The sequence below is a fragment of the Ambystoma mexicanum genome, chromosome 10, assembly GCF_040938575.1.
Source record: "Ambystoma mexicanum isolate Mex_15411 chromosome 10, UKY_AmexF1_1, whole genome shotgun sequence".
NCBI classification, from domain to species: domain Eukaryota; kingdom Metazoa; phylum Chordata; class Amphibia; order Caudata; family Ambystomatidae; genus Ambystoma; species Ambystoma mexicanum.
In genome coordinates this window covers 695,890,870-695,912,036 of record NC_090932.1, presented here as the reverse complement: position 1 = coordinate 695,912,036, position 21,167 = coordinate 695,890,870, and positions in this window count along the sequence as shown.

Sequence of the window (21,167 nt, the reverse complement as noted above, 5' to 3'; positions counted from 1 at the left end):
TATCTAAGTGTGATGCATTGCTAAACTTCACAATTCTATCTAAGTGTGATGTATGGTTAAACTTCACAATTCTATCTAAGTGTGATGCATTGCTAAACTTTACAATTCTATCTGAATGGAACGCGTGCTGAACTTCACATTTCACTATAAGGGTGATGCATGGTTAATCTTCACATTTCACACTAAGTGTGATGCATGGCTAAACTTCACAATTCTATGTAAGTGTGCTGCATGGCTAAACTTCACCATTCTATCTGAATGGGACGCATGGCTAAACTTCGCATTGCACTTTAAGTGAGATGCAAGGTTAATCTTCAAATTTCACTCGAAGTGTGACGCATGGCTAAACTTCACAATTCTATCTATGTGTGATGCATGGCTAAATTTCACCATTCTATCTGAATGGTACGCGTGGCTAAACTTCACACTTCTATTTAAGTGTGATGCATTGCGAAACCTCAAAATTCTATGTAAGTCTGATGCATGGTTAAACTTCATAATTCTATCTAAGTGTGATGCATTGCTAAACTTCACAATTCTATAAAAGTGTGATGCATGGCTAAACTTCACCATTCTATCTGAATGGAACGTGTGGCTATACTTCACATCTCACTATAAGTGTGATACATGGTTAATCTTCACATTTCACACTAAGTGTGATGCATTGCTAAACTTCACAATTCTATGTAAGTGTGATGCATAGCTAAACTTCACCATTCTATCTGAATGGGACGCATGGCTAAACTTCGCATTGCACTTTAAGTGAGATGCAAGGTTAATCTTCACATTTCACTCTAAGTGTGATGCATGGCTAAAATTCACAACTCTATCCAAGTTTGATGCATGGATAAATTTCACTGTTCTATCTGAATGGTACGCATGCATAATCTTCACAATTCACTCTAAGTGTGATGCATGGCTAATCTCACAATTCTATCTAAGTGTAATGCATGGTAAATCTTCACATTTCACTCCAAGTGTGATGCATGGATAAACTTCACAATTCTATCTAAGTGTGATGCATGGCCGAACTTCACCATTCTATCTGAATGGAACGCATGGCTAAAGTTCACATTTCGCTATAAGTGTGATGCATAGTTAATCTTCACATTTCACTCTAAGTGTGATGCATTGCTAAACTTCACAACTCTATCCAAGTTTGATACATGGCTAAATTTCACCATTCTATCTCAATGGTACGCGTGGCTAACCTTCACAATTCTATCTAAGTGTGATGCATGGCTAATCTCCATAATTCTATCTCAGTGTGACACCTGGCTAATCCTTACAACTCTATACAAGTGTGATGCATGGCTAATCTCCACAATTCTATCTAAGTGTGATGCATGGTTAATCTTCACATTTCACTCTAAATGTGATGCATGGCTAAACTTCACAACGCTATCCAAGTTTGATGCATGGCTACATTTCACCATTCTATCTGAATGGTACACGTGGCTAAACTTCACATTTCTATCTAAGTGTGATGCATGGCTAATCTCCATAATTCTATCTCGGTGTGATGCCTGGCTAAACCTTACAACTCTATACAAGTGTGATGCATGTCTAATCTCCACAATTCTATCTAAGTGTGATGTATGGCTGAACTTCACCATTCTATCTGAATGGAACGCATGGCTAAACTTCACATTTCGCTATAAGTGTGATGCATGGTTAATCTTCACATTTCACTCTAAGTGCGATGCATGGCTAAACTTCACAACGCTATCCAAGTTTGATGCATGGCTAAATTTCACCATTCTATCTGAATGGTACACGTGGCTAAACTTCACATTTCTATCTAAGTGTGATGCATGGCTAATCTCCATAATTCTATCTCGGTGTGATGCCTGGCTAAACCTTACAACTCTATCCAAGTACGATGCGTGGCTAAACTTTATAATTATACCTGAATGTGATGCATGGCTAAACTACAATGCTATCTGAATGGGATGCATGGCTAAACTCGACACTTCTATCTAAGTGTGATGCATTGCAAAACCTCACAATTCTATCTAAGTGTGATGCATGGTTAAACTTCACAATTCAAAGTGTGATGCATTACTAAACTTCACAATTCTATCGAAGTGTAATGCATGGCTAAACTTCAAAATTTTATCTGAATTGGACACAGGGTTAAACTTAACAATTCTATCTACGTGTGATGCATGGTAAATTTTCACAATTCTATCTCAGTGTGACGCCTGGCTAAACCTTACAACTCTATACAAGTGTGATGCATGGCTAATCTCCACAATTCTATCTAAGTGTGATGCATGGTTAATCTTCACATTTCACTCTAAGTGTGATGCATGGCTAAACTTCACAACACTATCCAAGTTTGATGCATGGCTAAATTTCACCATTCTATCTGAATGGTACACGTGGCTAAACTTCACATTTCTATCTAAGTGTGATGCATGGCTAATCTCCATAATTCTATCCCGGTGTGATGCCTGGCTAAGCCTTACAACTCTATACAAGTGTGATGCATGGCTAATCTCGACAATTCTATCTAAGTGTGATGCATGGCTGAACTTCACCATTCTATCTGAATGGAACACATGGCTAATCTTCACATTTCGCTATAAGTGTGATGCATGGTTAATCTTCACATTTCACTCTAAGTGTGATGCATGGCTAAACTTCACAACGCTATCCAAGTTTGATGCATGGCTAAATTTCACCATTCTATCTGAATGGTACACGTGGCTAAACTTCACATTTCTATCTAAGTGTGATGCATGGCTAATCTCCATAATTCTATCTCGGTGTGATGCCTGGCTAAACCTTACAACTCTATCCAAGTACGATGCGTGGCTAAACTTTATAATTATACCTGAATGTGATGCATGGCTAAACTACAATGCTATCTGAATGGGATGCATGGCTAAACTCCACACTTCTATCTAAGTGTGATGCATTGCAAAACCTCACAATTCTATCTAAGTGTGATGCATGGTTAAACTTCACAATTCAAAGTGTGATGCATTACTAAACTTCACAATTCTATCGAAGTGTAATGCATGGCTAAACTTCAAAATTTTATCTGAATTGGACACAGGGTTAAACTTAACAATTCTATCTACGTGTGATGCATGGTAAATTTTCACAATTATATCTAAGTGTGATGCATGGCTAAACTTCACAATTCTATCTCAGTGTGACGCCTGGCTAAACCTTACAACTCTATACAAGTGTGATGCATGGCTAATCTCCACAATTCTATCTAAGTGTGATGCATGGTTAATCTTCACATTTCACTCTAAGTGTGATGCATGGCTAAACTTCACAACACTATCCAAGTTTGATGCATGGCTAAATTTCACCATTCTATCTGAATGGTACACGTGGCTAAACTTCACATTTCTATCTAAGTGTGATGCATGGCTAATCTCCATAATTCTATCTCGGTGTGATGCCTGGCTAAGCCTTACAACTCTATACAAGTGTGATGCATGGCTAATCTCGACAATTCTATCTAAGTGTGATGCATGGCTGAACTTCACCATTCTATCTGAATGAAACACATGGCTAAACTTCACATTTCGCTATAAGTGTGATGCATGGTTAATCTTCACATTTCACTCTAAGTGTGATGCATGGCTAAACTTCACAACGCTATCCAAGTTTGATGCATGGCTAAATTTCACCATTCTATCTGAATGGTACACGTGGCTAAACTTCACATTTCTATCTAAGTGTGAAGCATGGCTAATCTCCATAATTCTATCTCGGTGTGATGCCTGGCTAAACCTTACAACTCTATCCAAGTACGATGCATGGCTAAACTTTATAATTATACCTGAATGTTATGCATGGCTAAACTACAATTCTATCTGAATGGGATGCATGGCTAAACTCCACACTTCTATCTAAGTGTGATGCATTGCAAAACCTCACAATTCTATCTAAGTGTGATGCATGGTTAAACTTCACAATTCTAAGTGTGATGCATTGCTAAACTTCACAATTCTATCTAAGTGTGATGCATGGCTAAACTTCAACATTTTATCTGAAATGGACACAGGGTTAAACTTCACAATTCTATCTACGTGTGATGCATGGTAAATCTTCACAATTATATCTAAGTGTGATGCAGGGCTAAACTTCACAATTCTATCTCAGTGTGACACCTGGCTAAACCTTACAACTCTATACAAGTGTGATACATGGCTAATCTAAGTGTGATGCATGGTTAAACTTCACAACGCTATCCAAGTTTGATGCATGGCTAAATTTCACCATTCTATCTGAATGGTACACGTGGCTAAACTTCACATTTCTATCTAAGTGTGATGCATGGCTAAACTTCACATTCTATCACAGTGTGAAGCCTGGCTAAACCTTACAACTCTATACAAGGGTGATGCATGGCTAATCTCCACAATTCTATCTAAGTGTGATGCATGGTTAATCTTCACATTTCACTCTAAGTGTGATGCATGGCTAAACTTCACAACGCTATTCAAGTTTGATGCATGGCTAAATTTCACCATTCTATCTGAATGGTACGCATGGCTAAACTTCACAATTCTATCTAAGTGTGATGCATGGCTAATCTCCATAATTCTATCTCAGTGTGACTTCTGGCTAAACCTTACAACTCTATACAAGTGTGATGCATGACTAATCTCCATAATTCTATCTCAGTGTGACACCTGAAATTTCACCATTCTATCTGAATTGGACACAGGGTTAAACTTCACAATTCTATCTATGTGTGATGCATGGTAAATCTTCACAATTATATCTAAGTGTGATGCATGGCTAAACTTCACAATTCTATCTAAGTGTGATGTATGGTTAAACTTCACAATTCTATCTAAGTGTGATGCATTGCTAAACTTTACAATTCTATCTGAATGGAACGCGTGCTGAACTTCACATTTCACTATAAGGGTGATGCATGGTTAATCTTCACATTTCACACTAAGTGTGATGCATGGCTAAACTTCACAATTCTATGTAAGTGTGCTGCATGGCTAAACTTCACCATTCTATCTGAATGGGACGCATGGCTAAACTTCGCATTGCACTTTAAGTGAGATGCAAGGTTAATCTTCAAATTTCACTCGAAGTGTGACGCATGGCTAAACTTCACAATGCTATCTATGTGTGATGCATGGCTAAATTTCACCATTCTATCTGAATGGTACGCGTGGCTAAACTTCATATTTCTATCTAAGTGCGATGCATGGCTAATCTCCACAATTCTATCTCGGTGTGACGCCTGGCTAGACCTTACAACTCTATCCAAGTGCAATGCATGGCTAAACTTTAAAATTCTATCTGAATGGGACGCATGGCTAAACTACAATTCTATCTGAGTGGGATGCACGGCTAAACTTAACAATTCTATCCAAGTGTGATGCATGGCTAAACTTTACAATTCTATCTGAATGGGACGCGTTGCTAAACTTCACATTTCACTTTAAGTGAGATGCATGGTTAATCTTCACATTTCACTCTAAGTGTGATGCGTTGCGAAACTTCACAATTCTATCTCGGTGTGATGCCTGGCTAAACCTAACAACTCTATCCAAGTGTGATTCATGGCTAAACTTTACAATTCTATCTGAATAGGACGCCTGTTTAAACTTCACAATTCTATCTAAGTGTGACGCATGGCTAAACTTCACAATTCTATCTAAGTGTGATGCATGGCTAAACTTCAACCTTGTATCTGAATTGGACGCATGGTTAAACTTCACAATTCTATCTAAGTGTGATGCATGGCTTAACTTCACAATTCTATCTAAGTGTGATGCATGGCTAAACTTCGCAATTCTATCTGAATTGGACACATGGCCAAACTTCACAATTCTCTCTAAGTGTGAACCATGGCTAAACTTCACAATTCTCTCTAAGTGTGATGTGTGACTAAACTTCACAATTCTATCTGAGTGGGACGCGTGGCTAATATTCACATTCTTATGCAAACTATCAACGCCAACTGAGACCTGGGTTTCTGTTAATAACCACAATTCAGATGTAATACAAATGTAATGTATTCACATTTATATTGTGACTATGACCACTGCAGCAGTCTCCGTGTGTGCACTAAGCCTTTTTAAAATTTGTTTTATGTGATGTGCCTATGCCTATGTTTCCATATCTTGGTCTGTGGAGGGAAGACTGAAAGGGTGGGATTAAGAGGTAGGAGGATAAAGGAGGCATGGTAAGCACACAATACGAAGAAAGAAGGGCAAGCCAGTGAGGTGGAGTGGGGGGTTTGCTTGTTTAGGACTTGGAAATATGCTGCACATGTTGGGGATATTAAAAAGCTTCAGGACTAAAAAGGTGGAATTATTTGTGGCAAGTGTGCAAGTCATCTCAATGCTCAACCCACTGATTAAACTGGTCTCCCTTCCAAAGTCCTTATCTCATGACTGTCTAAGGTTTTAATGATTGAAGTTTCAGGTGCAAATATCAAATGCATATTGGGATCAGGGTGTCTGCTTCTATCCACAAGTCACTTGCAATAAAAAAAGAAACGTGGCATAATGTGTGAATTTTCAAAATGCATCAAGAACTGAACAATGGAATGACCTTGGACCTGTCTGCTTGTCAACACAATTGAGCAGGGTTTTGTGCCTGACTTGGGGATTGAGACTGCATGCTGTGGGTGGAGCGCCTCCTCACATCTGCAACATCCAGCAGCTAGAAACACAGACGTCTTATATAAAACAACTCTCCATGCTCCTCAGAGACCAATGGTGAAGTACACCACACACCAGATGGGAGAGGTCCATTTCTTCAGGCACAAAAAGTACCTTTTCATCACTCAACCAGAACAGTGCAGAAAAAAACCCTCCTCCGAATTCACGAACTGTCTTCAACAAGCAAAACATCAATTTCCCTTTAAACTCACTTTGAAATTCCCAGGGAAAAGGGAACTAATCAGGCCCCAACCATTCGAAATTCTCCAGGCTCAAATATGGGAGACTCAAACTATCCAAGCACGTGGCAGAATTTCCAGGTGGTGAACAGCCCTTTAAACTTCCCCCCTTTCCCTTCAGTTTGTGGATTACAAAACCTCAATCCCAATCAGATCACAACAAAGAACCACCGGATTATCCCATTCAATCGGGAAACAGAGACCTGGTACAGGAAGTACTAAAGAGGCACTGTTTCCTCAGTCTAGATGAGAGGAACATGGAGTGAAGTTGTGTTTTATGGAGCACCCACCGTGCCCAGTGAAGGTTTGGGTGACAGAGATGCCAGGAGCTTGGAAATACTGCAAAGTCTAGGCCACCATACCCCTCATCTAGTGAGAAGGGCATCCTATCCCTTAGAGGGTGAGAGCCCTGGGAGATTGCTGGCCCAAGGAGATGACCAGGCCCAGGGAGAGAGCTAGCCACAGGATGAGAGGAAGTAAGACAGTCCCCGGAGAGAGCCACATCCCAGGAGAGAAACATAGGCATTGAGCCAGAAACACATAAATAACCAAAGCGCATGCTGAAGGCATTAGGCCAGATCCTGGCCAGAAACCAGCGATGCCAACTTGCAAGGGGCAGATGCCTAGACCCTGGGGAATCACCCAGGAACTTGAGAGGGAGAAGCTGATTTTGTTGTGGGCTCCTGTAGAGAATGACAACCTGAGCCTGTTGTGGCTCCACCTGAAAAGAACTTAAGCCTATCATGGGCTCCACTCTAGAGAGAGTATTCTTAAGACGGTCATGGGCTCCAAAGCATATAAGATAACCTGAGCATACTGTGGGCTTTGCCTGAGAGCACCTGGAGCCTGTTGTGACCCCAAATGTATTATGGTATCCTTCGGCCAGGTTGTTAAGATGTCTCTGACAAAGGACAAGAATTATGAGTGCAAGAAATTGGGCTGGGAGCTTCAAACACTGGTAAATGTGAGTGAACATTTTGTGTGAGGCCAGGGTATTGAATCCTTCATCTGTAGCTGGGTAGCACCAGAGAACTAGAGTTTTACTTGAACTCTAGGTCCCATTAGAATAGGTCCCCCATTCACCTTTTTATGGTTAAGCCCATCCCAATGCTATTTTCTGTTGCTTTTCCCGCTCATGTTTTTGCTTGTAACCATAGATCCTGTAGGAGTTGCCCCATCCTGCACTCATCAACATCACCATCTTAGAATGATTTTTCGAATAAAACTCTTGTAATGTGACAGAAATAAAATTCATCATAAGAAAATAGCAGTTTCTCACATCACTATAATTAAATAATCTAATTACATATACATTCAAGACTATTATCAATATAGTAAGCATTCTTGATCTTCATAATTGTCTTCAGAAAACATTTGACTGACCAATATACCCTCTTGTTCTGTAGGGACAACATTTGAAGATATGCAACTTGGCACTGACGAAAACTAAGAATCTTTAACAAATATATTATGCATTTGTGGCACTCAATCTTATATTGCAAAAGAAAAGAAGGTGCATGTTAGATTCCATAGATAGCTGATAAAATGTACAACACTGATCATTATTTGACTTACATGCATCACAATTAAGACCAAAAGTGAGTTATTAAAATCATATATATATGTGTTATCTGTGCACTTGCATAGCAACTGTTAACATAGGGTATGTAATTATCCTCACCTATCCTCACAGTGTATTACATTTCCAAGTGGTAAGTAATGTTTTACACTATATTTGAAGTGATCCTAAAAGCACAGTTAAGCCCTTGCTGGTGGACAAAGGTGTAGGTTGTTTATTGACGGCTTCACAATTGACGAAGATTCACCCAAACCCAGGAAATAATAAAACATTATTTTCTTGAGTCACCCATCAACATTCGTTGACTTCCTTCAATGCTGAACATCATCCTGAATTAATCAAGTTAAAATCTCCCTATCGCTAACCCAGAGAGAGACAGCCATAATAAAGGCAGTGCCAATTTGGGAGATAATCATTCCACGTGAGTTTCCTAATAAAAACTTCAAGTTGGTCTTGTAGCCATCACCCCAGAAGTATTTTGTGGAAAGGTCTCTCTACTATTTTCGAGAGTGTCCAGTGATGATGCGTCCCATATCCCTGGTGCATATTGAACAATGCCATGAGATTTTGCCTCTTAGACTTTAACTATTGGGAGAACAGCATTTCCCCCAAAAGCAGGCACAGAACTCAATATGCAAGAGTTGACTGGATTCATTAACCTGCCCAGCTGAAGTGCTTGTTGTTCCATAGATGATCAACAGAAAACCAACCATCTAGATAGCTTCTAGCTCTTGTCAACTGTCATTTTTCAAAGGAATACAGAGGAATTGGTTCCAGTTTATCAAGTTAAGCTGTAGCTATTCCTTTTACAACCACATCATCCACATACACCAGACATAGGGCTAAGAGCCTTTCAATGGAACATCAGTAGTTAATATAATCAGGGTATCTTCCACACCGTTTAGTTACAAGTTAAATGACAGTGGAGCTACCACCCATTCGTTTTGCATGTCTTTATAAAAAAAGGATTTGAAGCTTCACCATTTTCCCAACTATTTCATAGGCAATTGTACTTGTAAGAACACCAGCCTTAAGAGGGAGCAAATATTTTTATTAAAGCCTGTAGCCAGATCTTAAAGTGCTAAAAACAGATCACTATGCTTGGCACCAGGGTATTTGTATTTTTACAGAGATGTATGCATTGCTTCACGTTCCCCAAAAAAGGTGTAGAACCCCAGCAGATACTCTTTCAGAGTGTCTTCTACCCAAACATTTAGTTTGTTATACATGAATTTGCCCAAAGGTTTTATTGAGATATTAATTAGTGCAATTGATCTAAAGCAATAGCACTGGTTAGCCACCTTTCAGGAGTTGGAAAACTGAATTGAGGCAAGCCGTTTGCATGAAGCGCTGGGACTGACGGTGGGTTGAAAAACGTAAGATAGTTCTTCAAACAATACCTGAAAGATAGTTGGAACAGGGGTTGCCGCACATGAAAGGCACTGGCAGTTACCTCACAACTGCTAATTGGATACAAGTGAAAACTCAGATTTGTCACCTCTCAAGCGTTGCACAGCCCTAACACTGATAAGCTAGAAGGCAAAATACTGGGACAAATGTCAAACAGGAAAGCACAATGGAAGACGTAATATGATTAAAAAGAGCTATTAGGACTAGTTTTTTATAAATCAATGTGGAACAGAGCTGCCGACACGTGTTTTGACCCTTAACCACGGGTCTTTTTCAAGGCAAAACTGTGATAGATACAACAAGAACATGACATTACAACGTTTACACATAGTAAAGATGTTTGCACCAACATAAAAGTTAAAATTAAAACAAAAATGTTACCAACAAATTAGCATCAAAGGAAGAGAAGGGGCCAGGATCCATCAGGATAAGGCAAACAAAAAGCAAGTTAATACATAAAAATAAAAAAACAGTCCAACAACAAATATAAAGAAAATGTCAGGTTTGCAATTCGAAAATAAAAAGTTATTTACCAAGAAGTTTCATACATGTAGTGATCAGGTTCCAAAAATGAGATGTTCCAAAGGTGCAACCATGTAAAAGAAACAAAAAGTATACAACAAACCATGAGCTAAAAACCTTGGTATGAATATGCTCTTGGCAATTGTTGTCTTGCTGTTAGAATTTTACCAATTCTTTTTAATCATTGTAGTTTAGTGCATATTGTGAACTGACCTTTACCCTTTTTAATTTTGAGTACTGTGTTCCTTAGAAGCCCTTAATAAGCTGTTGCTTCATTTCTGTGGTATAAGCCGCCACCGGCTTGTAACATTTTATCTCGCCGTCATCAGGGGCATAGAACTACAATCCCAATAGGACTTGTAGTTCTTTCACCCCTTAGAAAGATGCAGCCAGGCGTGTCAGCGCTGGTCCATCCAAGCCGGTTTGTGCCGGTTAGTGTGAGGTTTGCAGTGTGAGGCGAGTTACTCTGTTGCTCCGTATAGACACTTATTTTGTTACTTATCTCCCTGTCTTTCCTTTTTTCTTTTTGAGCCATGTCATCTCAATGCAAGCTTGTTGCAGCCATCCAAAGGAATCGCCAGGCTCGCCTTAGAGCTAACTTAGACGATACCACAGAGATTTCTCCTATTCATAGTAATACGTCTGTCTTTCAGCCCAATAACATACTGAGCAGTTTATGCAGTCCTCCCTCATTAAGGACTCCAAGTGTTACTGTTTGTCAATGTTCACTTGATCAGGTAATGCAGAATAACACTAAAACTTTACCTGACTCGATTGCATTTTCGGCTGTTATGGACGTATCGAATAAGGCTTTGAAATGCTGTTTGATTAACATGTATTCTCTGGTGAAACATGCTGTGGAATTTGCAGACTACCTTCTAGAAATCAATATTGATATTTACCTAATCACTGAAACCTGGTTACATGAAACAGCCACCTATTCCATACAGCTGGCTATCTGTGTGTTTATAACAATTGGATAGCTACTAGAGAAGGGGGGTTGCTATTATTTACAAACACAACTTACAGCTACACATTTCTACTCACCCATCTCTTGATGCATGTGAACCCATAAACCATATTTGTAAAATTAATATTAATCCCGTGTTCATCCTCTCTACCCCTCGGGCCAAGTCAACCCATCACTGCCACCCACCTTCTCGGTCATCCGACCCAAAAAGTGCGTGTCAGTTGAGGCTTTCGCCGTCACTTTCTCACCCCTATCCCCCTTTGGCTGACTCCCACCGTGACACAGCCCTTTCCATGCTCCACTCTGCTATATCTGATACTCTTGATATTCTTGCCCCTGTCATGAGGATACACTTGAAGCCCAAAGCCAAGTGCAACTCCTGGTACAACTCAGACTTGTCACCCTTAAACGCGAGTGTGGGGTGGCTGAGAGGAAATGGCATGCTCATGTACATCCTCTGACCAACTTGCCTGCCGCCTTCTTCGAAGGCAATACCGGCTCTCTATCCTCACCAAGAAGAGAGCTCACATCCAACCCCGCGTCTCTGCGGCATCTAACAACTTGGCTGAACTCTTTAAAATCTGCAAGGAACTGGCCAATCCTGCCCAAGTCTCTACCTCACCTGTCCCTTCCCAGGCCCTCTGCACCGCACTGGCTTCTCATTTCATTTCTAAAACTCAGGACACGCTGTCCTCTCTCTCCTCCGCTCCCCTTCCTCTCTCTACTCCATGCTCTTCCTCTGGCCCTTCTGCAGCCGCCTCTCCTCCCTCCTTCTCTGCCTTTCTGCTGTTCTTCCCTGACAAAGTTTCCAGACAGGTCCGATCAAAATAGGTTCACCCCTGTTCCTCCAAAACCATCAAGGACCACATCGACTCCATGGCTCCTGCCCTGGCCGAATTCTGCAACCACTCCTTCGCCACTGGAGTCTTTCCGTCCCCTCTGAAGCACTCCCTTGTGCACGCCCTTCTTGAGAAACCCTCTGCCGACCCTTCCTGTCGGCTAACTATCGCCCAATCTCCAACAGTCCCTCCCTTGGCAAACTCCTCGAAAAGCTGGCCATCTCCCAGCTCATCATCACTCTGAATCTGTTGGTTGTCTCGATGACAATCAGTCTGGCTTCAGAGCCACCAGAAGCACGGAAACTGCTCTGCTGAACATCCGTGAAGACCTGCTCTCCAACCTTGACTACAACAGCCCCTGTGTCTGCATCTTACTTGATCTCTCCTCTGCCTTTGACACGGTTAACCATGCCATCCTGCTGAACCGTCTCCGTGACAACCTGGGGATCACTGGTCAGGCCCTGGTGTGGCTGACTTCTTTCCTTTCTGACCGACCCTTCCAGGTTTAACTTGGGTCCTTCCTCTCTTCTATCTTTATCTCTACCTGTGGTGTTCCCCAGGGGTTTAGCCTCTCTCCCTGGCTATTCAACCCATACCTGGCACTTCTTGCCCACCACATTGCCGCGCTCTGCTCCAACTTCCAGTGCTATGCGGATGACAGTCAGCTCATTTTCAGGCTACCCTCAGCCACCTCTTCTCCCTCTCTTATCTCTGACTGTCTGTCTGCTATCCAGGAGTGGATTGCCACCAATGATCTCTGCCTTAATGCCAGCAAGGCCGAGATTCTCCTCATCAGCACACCCGCTCCCTCCTTTCCTGTCACTCTCTGGCCGGACTCTCTTGGCCCTCTTCCTGTCCCCACCTGTGAGGCTAAAAACCTTGGGGTCATCTTCAACTCCGCATGCTCCTTCGCTCCTCACATCTCTGACATCTCTAAGAAGTCATACTACCAGCTGCACCTCCTCAGAGGTTTTCTTCCTTTCCTCTCCTTCCCTCAGAAGCTCTCTGTCTCCAGAGCTCTGGTTCTCTCTAGGCTGGACTATTGCAACAGCCTCTTTCTAAATCTGCCTGCTACTACTCTCTGCCCTCTGGAACTCATCCAGAACAGGACTGCGAGACTTGTCCTTGGCCACAAGCCCTGGGATCATATCTCTCCAGGGCTGAAATCTCTGCACTGGCTCCGAATGGCTGTGAAGATTAAGTTCCAACCCTCTGCACTGTCCACAAGGCCTTCTGGGGTCTGGGGCCTCAATACCTTCAACTCTCTCTTTCTAAATATCTTCCTTCTCGATCTCTTCGCTCAGCAGCCCCCAACTCCCTCAGGGTCAGTCGCTTTTCCAAGCAGCGAGTTGGTGGTAGATCTCTTTCTTCGGCTGGGGCCTCCCTCTGGAACAGCCTCCCTGCCTCTCCGAAACTTGAGGAGAATCATCTCCGGTTCCGGAAGCACCTCAAAACCTTTCTCTTTGCTTCTGCTTTTTCTCCTCCTCTGCCCTGGTGACCTCCTGGCTGAAACTGCACTGGTTACCTGGCCACCCTCTGATCTCCCTCCCCTGCCAGTCACACACACTGACACTGCTTTCATTGCAAACCCCACACTTGGGGACTGTTTCTGTATTCCCACAGTCCCACTATCAGCACTTGACACCTGATGTCTGCACTTACCGTTACTGTGGACGTACTTTCACTTATTGCTTATGTATTCTAATATCCCATGTACTGCACTTTCCACTCCCCCCGCACTTTCCCCTTCCTCCCTTCCATGCACTTGTGAGATCTGAATGACACCTGGCCTAGTAGGATCTCTGTCTGTTTTCTCTCTGTTCCCCCCCTTTTGTCTCGCCTCGCCTTGAAACACTTGTATGTAGGCGGGTTATAAATGCCATATCATATCATATCTTGAATTCTCTCAGCATTTTACTCTTATATAGACCCCCTAAACAAACACCCTTATTTGAAGAGCAGTTGTTATCTTTTATTGGATGTACATCCAAAGATATCACTCCATTTAATATTATTGGTGATTTTAATCTATGGGCTGATAACTCTGCTAATTATGAGGCTCTTTCACTACTTTCATCACTTGCAACTATCGGTTTTTCTCAATTTTTCCATACTGGGGGTAACACACTAGATTAGATCTTAGCAAAAAATCAAATTCTGAAGATTGGATCAGTGGAACAATGCATCTGGTCAGACCACTTCTTTCTTTTCTTTGAAATTCCACTTAAGTTGTCTGTCGTTAAATCATCTCTAGCAACTAAACCCTGTGTACTGAGGCGTAATTATAAAAAAGTATCTGTTGAATCTTTTTCATCCAGAGTGTTACCCCTCCTTCCACCATTGGATGGGTGTGTACCTCTTGAAAATTTTACACTTACCTCTAGAGCAGCCACAAACAAGGTTTTTGATTTACTACCTCCTGTGAGACACATAAACAAGGATAAAGTAATCGATCTCAATCAAAGGCTCACCTCAGATGTTCTGCACTTTAGAGGTCTGAAACGCAAGGCTAAACGTTATTGGCGGAAGAACCCGTCTGATGAATCCATGACTAAGTATAAAACTGCAGTTAGAACTTTTAAGAATGACATTTTTAAAGCCAACAGAAGAATTTTAATGATAGAATAGATAAAGCTAAGTCGAAATCGAAAGAGCTCTTCTCTGTTCTACAAGAACTTAAGGGGTCCATAGTACAGCCCTCTATTATTATGGATGATAACTGGTGTCAATGTATACATGACAGTTTCACTCAGAAAACTATAAAATACCAAATCACACCTCGGATCAAGTCGAACTGCTGCAGCCAGTTACAGCTAATCCCACACTATTATGTGATGTCTCCTCCTCCGATACTACCACTTTCTCTTTTAAACAACTATATTCACAAATAATTCTTAACTTTACAGAGGCATTCCCACTTTAAAGTGGCAGACAAAATGCTTTCAGATTTTGATTTCGTTTTTCACAGCAAAGTGGATTATGCCTTAAAGAAACCACATCTCACTTTGTATTTGATATATATAAGGAACACAGAAGATTGAGATATTAGCCACTGTGTTCCTGTTTATAAATTGTACTCCCCTGCATTTCCAAACCTTTTATCTCCCTAAACTTTATCCTAATCAAAACAGACAATTTGGGGATTTCGGTTGAATTACCTTTCCAGATATAGCTCCTGGTTTGGGAAAGATGAGCAGGGAACCTCAGCAGTTGGACATTTTTCCTACAGCAAACCCACAATTCAGGTGGCTTATTTGGAAATCACTCCCTTGTGCAGACTGGTCATCCTTCTATGGACTGCTCTGCTCTGGCTTCCTTCTCTCAATGGACAAGTCTAGGTAGAATTAGTCCTTCTGCTCTCCAATCTCCAGTGTGTTACCTTTCTCAATCTGTCTTGCCCAATATTACATACTCTTCTTCTTCTGTCCTATATGTAAGCCATTATAAGTCCCTGTTATCCCACCCGTGGCTGGTCAGAAGCTGTTTTTTCCAGCCACCTGACTAGAAAAGGTGGGATGGATGCTGCTCTCTTTTGGAGAGATGCTTATTTAATTTGTATAATGTAATTTCTGCCTTAAATATGTTAGACAGATTAAACTTCCATTTTTAGATTTTACAAGTCAGGGCAAACATTTAGAGATATTGTACAATATGATCTTTGACAATTGTACATGATTTTACAATTTACGGGCAATTCGAAATGTGATGACACTCATTTTATTTGGCATACTATGGTAGATACTACTTCTGTCTACGACATTTTAAATGTACAGGTCAATCTGAGCTTTGGTAATGATGCACTGATTCATTTGTGATTACACATTTATTTCTTTGGTGGTCCAATTTAGCTGAGTGCAGAGAAAATATATTGCCTAAATTGTCCCTTTCCAGGTTAGTACCATCCAAAGCCAAAATTCTCTTGGCTTGCTTATTTCCCAATGACCTTTAACCTTTATAATTAAACGCAGATGTCTCCAGTGCATCTGAATGTAATTCACTTTTCTGTTGATCTCTTATAGCTACTGCATCTTTGACTTTGACGGACGAAAAACTGGTTTATAGACTCTCTTTGAAACTGAAGCCTTGTGTTCATTAGTTAGTGCCTTAAGGTGGATTTGCTGTGCTTATCTTGTTTAAATATCTGCCTTGCATACAATGGAGCAGCCTTTCGGGGTGGCCAGAAAGCCATCTGCCTGACCATAACATGTAATAATCTTCTAACAGGTTCCAAGCGGACAGCGCTCTTCAGCATGCTCTGCAAGTGAGAATTGAAACTCACATACTATTTCGATTCAATTCTTCAATTTCAGCACCTTTCTCAATTTTTGCAATGCTGACCTGCGTTTTCAATAAACATGACATGTTAAAACAAAACTCAATAGCATTTACATTCCGATTGGTACGTTTTAACACAATGTAGTTTGAAATGAATAATTGCCATGGCAGAATAAAGGAGTGCATTACATGTGGATTCAACTAATTTAAACTGGGAATACTACTTTGTCATAAGGACATCATCTTTACACATGCTATCCGCATTAGAAGGACATGTGAAGAAATCCAATTCTTGAAGATTTTCCTTCCATGGTTGGCAGCATTCCCGGAGAGATACCCACTTAATTTCTGGGCCAGCCCTTCAAATATAGCATGGTTCATTCTTCGAAATAAAGGTTGTCCAAATGTCATTTTTATATTTTTTACAATATTCAGGTGCACTGTGTACTTTTTAATAGTTACAGTGAGCAAGAGGGAGAAATCTCCAATGATTTACAGAGTCTATACATATTGTACCTCTTGTTCTGCTAAGACCTTTCTCATTTTATTTATTCTAGGCTTTATTTTAAATTTGTATTAGCAGTAAAAAGTTCTACAAGACCCCCCCACCCCCTTTCCAGGAACTGATGTCTCTAGGGGAAAGGCTACAGTTTGGGGACTTCCTAACAAAATAACATTCTCAAAGAGGACTATTCATCTGTATTTTATAATCTGCTGTGGGGATTGGATGTTTCTCCTCTCTTCGGAGTGGGGCACTCAGGCTGCCACCTGGATTTTCTTCATTGGGGCAGACACTTAACACCCTTGTCTTGGATTTTCTATTCCATTGGGGAAGCAGGAATCAATGTGTTAGTAGCTCACTTTCCAGATGTAACTTCTGGTTTTGGGAGAACCAGCAGTGAAGCTAGTCTGCCGGACATCATTCTTGCAGCACAACCTCAAGACAGGTGGCTTATTTGGAAATCAATACACATGTGCAGAATGGACCTCTCTGGCCTCCTTCTCTCAATGGACAAGTCTTCGAGCTGAGTAGTTAGTCCTTCTGCTCTCCAATCTCTAGTTTGTTCCTCTTCTGAAACTTTCTCGCCTAATATTCCATGCTCTTCTTTTTCTGTCAAATGTGGATTGCCAGATGTCTGGTTTTACAGCCACCTGACTAAAAAGGTGGGGTGGATGTTGCTTTCTTTTGAAGATATGCCAATTTCATCTTTATACTGTAATTTCTGCCTTAAGTATGCAAGACGGATGAAACTTATGTTTTTAGACTCTACAAGTTGGGGTGAACATTTGGAGAAATTAATTAATATTGTATGATGAAATGTGACAATCTTATACGTTTTTACCATTTATGGGCAACGTGTTGACCTCCATTTTATTTCACATAATCTGATAGATACTACTTCTGGCTAAAACATATCACATTTTCAGATTAATCAGAGCTTCAGTTACGATGCACCGATTAATTTCCTGATTACACAGTTAATGTGAGATTTTCTTTGTGTCAAATGAATGCATGTATTGCTTTGGTGTGCAATTGCTGCTGTTCTTCACAAGGGGGCACATAAAATACTTTGCCTAAATATTCCCTTTCCAGGTTACCACTATCCAAAGCCAAAATTCTCAGGGTGTGCATATTCTCTATAATCTTTGACCTTTATAATTATGATATGATAAGTCATTCATAATGCGCATGTACATAAGTGTTTCTAGGCGTGACAAAACCAGGGTTGGAAGACAGAGGGAGGACAACTGAAACAATCTTACTAGGCTTTGTGTCATTTAGGTCATGCAAGTGCGAGAACGAGAAGTCTATAGGGAGAGGGGAATGCAAGGGTAGAGAAGGGGAAACAGGGCAGCATTGCTCTCAGTAAGTGCAACCAGGGCAGCACGGCTCTGGGTAAGTGTCAGGAGGCAATGGACTGTATAGGTTACAGTTATAGCCCCAAGTGCATGGTAGGCATGGAAGGCAGTGCAGGGGAGACTGAACAAGAAAGGGCCTGGTACCCAGTGAGAATCTGAGGGTAGCCAAGCACGCAGTTGGTGCAGCAGACAGGTAGGTCAGGAATGTCAGCAGGGGAGGGAGAGAGAGAACACAGAGGAGAAGGGGAAAGTTTTGAGCTGCTTCCAGAACTTCAGGTGGTCCGGCTCAAGTTTGAGAGGGTCAGGGAGGTCATTCCAGAGGGAGGCACCGGCAGAGGAGAGCGATCTACCCCCACTCTCTGCCTGCAAAAGCGCTTGACCCTTAGAGAGTTGGAGGTAGCTGTGCGATGGGCTTGAGAAGGAAGGTATTTAGGAAGAGAGTGTTGGATGCAGTGTGGGCCATGTCCCCAGAGAGCCTTGTGGACAATGCAAAGGGTCTTGAACTTGATCCTTGATGCCACCAGGAGCCAGTGCAGAGATTTCAGGGCTGGTGAGATACAGGGCCTGGGCTTGAGGCCAAAGATAAGTCTTGCAGTCCTGTTCTGGATTAGTTACAGAGGGTGGAGAAAAGTGGAAGGCAGATTGAGAAAGAGGTTGTTGCAGAGTCCAGCCTAGAGAGAACCATGGCTCTGGAGACAGCAAGCTTCTGGAAAATGGTGAGGAAGGGAAGAGTACCTTTGAGGAGGTGAAGCTGGTAATGGGACTTCTTGGTGATGTCCGAGATGTGCGGAGAGAAAGAGAGAGTGGAGTCGAAGATGACACCAAGAATTTCTGCCTCACAGGAAGGCGAGGGTAGAGAGCCCAAGGAGGGCAGCCAGAGTGAGAGAGGGAAAGCGGGAGCAGGGGTCCCAATGAAAAGGATCTTCATCTTACTGGCATTAAGGCAGAGATCGTTGAAGGCACACCAATCCTGAATTGCGGACAGTTAGGAATGAGCGAGAGAGGAGAGGATGCTGAGGGGAGCCTGAAGGAGAGTTGAGTGTCATCCACATAACACTGAAAGTTTGAGGTGAAGGTAGAGAATAGGTGGGCCAAAGGGACCAAGATGAAATTGAAAAACCACAGTGAGAGCATAAAGCCCTGGGGAATGCCCCAGATGGAGAGAGGTGGCAGTAATAAAGGAACCAAGTTGGACCTGGGAGGGGCAGTCCTAGAGGAAGGACAACCACTCCAGTTCATGATGCGTGATGCCCAGGTTCTCATGGAGTTGATTCATCAGGATGGTGTGGTTGACTGTGTCAAAGGCAGAGGAAAATCCAAGGAGGATGAGGACAGATGGAATGCTGAAATCAAGGTTAGAGAGCAGATCTTCATGGGTGTTCAGGAGAGCGGTTTCCATGGCTCTGGCAGCTCTGAAGCCAGACTGATGGTCATGGAGACAACCAACAGATTCAGTGTTGAGAGTAAGCTGGGAGATGGCCATCTTTTCCAGAGGTTTCTCCAAGAAAGGGGTGATTGAGATAGCGTGATAGCCAGACAGGTAGGATCAGCCGAAGGCTTCTTGAGGAGGGGGTGCACCAGGGAGTGCTTGGGGAGAGAGGGGAAGTGATTACAGAAATCAGCCAAGGCTGGAGCGAGGGTGTCAATATGGTCCTTAATGGTTCTGGAGGAGCAGGGGAGCATCTGTTTGGACAGAACTTTCATAGATCCAACCTGTCTACAAACCTTGTCAGGTTTTGTCAGAGAGAGAGAGGAGAAAGGAGGAGGGAAGGGAGAGTTGGTCAAAGGGCGGGTCGAGAGAGGAGGAGGGAGAGGAAGAGGAAGCAGACATAGATGACAGGATTTCCTGAGTTTTAGAGGTGAAGTGAGAGGCCAGAGCTGTCCAGAGGGCATAGGAAGGAATAGTAGAGGTAGAGACTGCAGCAGGATTGTCCAGTTCCTTGCAGATTTTAAAGTGTCTGTCCATGTTGTCAGAGGCCGCAGTGACGCAGTCTTGAATATAGGCTGTCTTCTTGGACAAGACAGAGAGTATTGCTGTAGGAGCAGGCGGCAGGTCAGTTTTTCAGAGGAAGCGCCCACAGCCCTCCTCTTCCTCTTGCGTTTCAGGATGGCAAGGTCAGCCAAGAGTTGCACTTGGAGGTAGGCTTCATGACAGAGGCAAGGATGTTCAGAGTGTTGGAAATAGATAGATGCAGATTAGAGAGAGCTGTGTCGGAGTGTGAGTAAGCCACAGTAGTAGGAGGAGCAGAGAAAGTAGAGGCAAAGGCTTCCACTGACACATGCTGCATGGGCCGAATGACTGTGAAGGTAGGTGGCAGTGCTGGGGGTGGGCTTTTCCTGAGTGATTGAGGGTTTCAGGTGAGAGGAAAGTCTGTAGTGGTCATTCCAAGAGAGAGGAGCAGTGAGAGGGTTAGAGAAGGGGATGTCTGAGGAGATGAGAACATCCAAAGTATGTCCGTCAGAGTGTGTCGGACCAGGGGGCAGAATGGAAAGAGAGAGAGTGTTGCAGAGGTTGTGGAAAAGCCCAGAGGAGGGATTAGAAGCATCCTGTGGTTGTTGAAGCCTCTGAGGAGGAGAGGAGGAGAGGTTGAGAGGTAGAGGCAAGGAGATAAGAGGAGAGGTCAGCCCACTCTGAGAGTAAGAGGGCAACCTGGCCATGTGGCCTGTAGGTAGTGGCGACAGTCAGAGAGAGGACAGGAGAGATATCGAGCCTGCAGACCAGGTATTCAAAGAAGGAGTAGGCCTGCATAGGAATGACAGAAGCAGGGAGCCACTCAGGAAAGATCAGAGCTACTCCACATCTGGGTCAGT